Source organism: Dendrobium catenatum, unplaced genomic scaffold, assembly GCF_001605985.2.
Source record: "Dendrobium catenatum unplaced genomic scaffold, ASM160598v2 fragScaff_scaffold_249, whole genome shotgun sequence".
NCBI classification, from domain to species: domain Eukaryota; kingdom Viridiplantae; phylum Streptophyta; class Magnoliopsida; order Asparagales; family Orchidaceae; genus Dendrobium; species Dendrobium catenatum.
In genome coordinates this window covers 178,973-182,057 of record NW_021318711.1, presented here as the reverse complement: position 1 = coordinate 182,057, position 3,085 = coordinate 178,973, and positions in this window count along the sequence as shown.

The window sequence follows — 3,085 nt, the reverse complement described above, 5'->3', positions numbered from 1 at the left end:
TGTTTTACGATTGTGACAAATTTACTTTGGGTCATTATTCTATAAAAAATTTTTTCTTAAACCAAGTGATGAATGGATTTTTTTTCCTCATATCCAATTGATTCTTTGAGTTAGGTCATTAATTTTAAAAGATGATTCTACCCTAAGAGAAAGTCCGAGCTAAGGGTAATCATGATCGAATATTCTACTGTTCTTTGGATTATTGATGCTGTTAATTCATTAACTCAAAAATTTTTAAAATCAAGCACATGGAATACTACATCATCATCATGCCTTGATTAAAAAAAAAAGGGATCTTGTGGTTTGCTTTTGTTCATGGTTCGCTCCTTTTTGAGATCTAAAAAGGGGGAGTAGTTTTAGGATTTTTTTTTTTTGCACTTTCGATTCCGTATGTTACACTCCTATTTTTTAAATTTTTGTCATAGTGTTTTTCCATTATCAAAAAGGGGGAGATTGTTGCAAATTTAGGTCTATGAACTATATTTTGATGATTGGGAAACACTCTTACTTGTCTTGGACTGTCTTTTACTACTGACTTTTCAGGAATAAAAAATCAGATGGAAAAATGGAGCCAGCTCAAGATTGGGTAGATTAGGTTTGAGTCAATCTGTATTTTGCTTTTTCTCTTCTTGAGTCAATTTGTAATGTTCAATGAGACTGATGCTAAGTAACCCTACACACACACACACACTTGAGAGAGTTAGAATTTTTGTTTTTAATCAAATCAGCCAGGACGATATTTACATCGGCCTGAACGATCGGGCTCAAAATAGAAGTTCTAATCAGGGGTTTTTAATTAAGGCAGCCGTCATTAGCCAATCATCCTGGACAATACTTGTATCGGCCTGGACGATATACTCAAAATAGAAAGATATTGCCACCATAAACAATAAAGGTATTCTGTATTTTTGGAAATCGGCCTGGACGATATTCACAATTATGCCTTAATTAATCAGACAAATCAAGGAATTAATTAAGGATGATTGATACGATCACATCATCCTGGATGATCGCAGCATCGTCCATGATGATCTATTTAAAAACCTTAGTTACTTCTGGATGATAAATATCGGCCAGCACCAATTCAGGGCGATGTGCTGGACGATCGGGATCGAACAGCTTGAATTCATGGTGATGCTCTGGATGATTTTCCTCTTATTTGAACTGATCGGCCAGGATGATTGTGATATCATCCTGGACGATCAAGCCAATTTTCAATCGTCTAGTTTGCATTCAGGGCGATGCTCTGGCCGATCTCATGGGATTTGTACTGATCGGCCAGGACGATTTCCATATCATCCTGGATGATATAGTCAGCAACTTGCAATTAATGAGCTCCTTTGAAGCTCTTCTATTTAAGAGCTCTTGTTCAATGTTTTTGAACATCCTTGGCTGCTGTCTTGACCTGAGAAAACCTAAAGGAGAGAGAGAGAGAGAGGGAGAGAGAGAGAGAGAGAGGATCTTGTGAGGGGGAGCTTGTGAGGGGATTCACAAGGGTTGCTCCAAGCATTGTTCCACTTCTTCTTCCCTAGAGTCTCTTGTCCTTAGAAGGGTTGGGAGAGATAAGTTCCAGCAAGCGATCGAGGTTCTCTACCTGCTTCAGGAGGAAGCAAAAGGAGAAAGGTTCTCTGCCTTGTCGGGTGTGGCAAAAAGTGATGTTTGTAAATGCTTCTCCGCCTAGCTGTGGAGGCTAAAGGAGAGTCATGATTGTAGTGCAATACTCGGAGGGCGCCTCCGGGGAGTGGACGTAGGTTGAGTTGACTGGACCACTATAAACCCTTGTGTTCTTATTTTTTATTGCTTCCGCATTTATTTTCTTCCGCGCTTATTTTTTGTGATGATTTGGTTTGAATTTGTTCTTTGCCTAAAGAATTTTTTAAATACCAATTCACCGCCCCTCCCCCCCTCTTAGTTAGCCTTGGGCCAGTTCTACAGGGCTTAACATCCCTAACGAACTTTCATTTTTATTGATTTCAAATATAATTATTTTAATCATTGTTTCTCCTAACATATTTTGGATATATTATTTTTTTTATTTGTGTGTACAAATATTTCAGGAAAATCATACTCCAGATTATTAAAGACTTTAAATCAGATTAGATTAGATTTTATTACAATTGAAGTATATACTTTTCTTTTTATTGAGTCTGAGAGAGTATGATAATAATTGAGTAACCGTACACACACACATTGGGGGAGTGTTTAAAATTTATAAAATTTTTAAACTAATCATACTATACAAATGAAATTCATACGAGATAATTTATTTAGTTATATTCTCATATGAATAGTTAAACGAATGAGATGAGAAATTTTTTCTAAGTATTGATCCTATTATATGAAGAGTTCTTCGTACAAACGATGTCCAAAGTACGAAAAGAATGGGTCACTTTTCATCCCAACGAATTCAAAGCTTTTTTCGAACTGGTCTTATTCTACGATTTATTGTTCATATAGATAATGTCCAAAGTACGAATTGGATGGGTCCCTTTTTGTCCCGACGAATCCCAAAGTTTTTTGAACTGATCATACTGTACGATAGCCTATTTGTACATATGACATTCATAGTATAAATTTGAAGAGTCTCTTTTTGTCCCGATGAATGCCAATTTTTTTTAACAAATCATATTGTACGATTTCCTATTTGTATAGATGATGTCCATAATACAAAAATGTGGGGTACCTTCTCATCCTGATGAAGTTGAAAATTATTCTGACTGTTCGTATAGTACAAATTTGGTTTGTACTTGATGATCATCATGTACAAAAATATTTCATACAGGTTTGTAATGATTCATACATAATAATTTTTGAACTGTTCGCTTTGACCTCATTTTTGGTATGAGGTCACTAAGACCCTTCCAAAATCAATATTAATTCTAGGCCCTAGGATCCACTCTAGACATTAGGATCCTTTCCTAGAGCCAGACCTTAAGGCCTACTCTAGATCCTAGGATTCCCTTAGATCCTAGATCCTAAAACCCCTTTAGATCTTAGGACTAATCTAGACTCAAATCAATCCCTATCTTTTATCAACTCCAACTTCAAATCAATTTCTACCTTCTGATCAACTTCAACCTTTGAT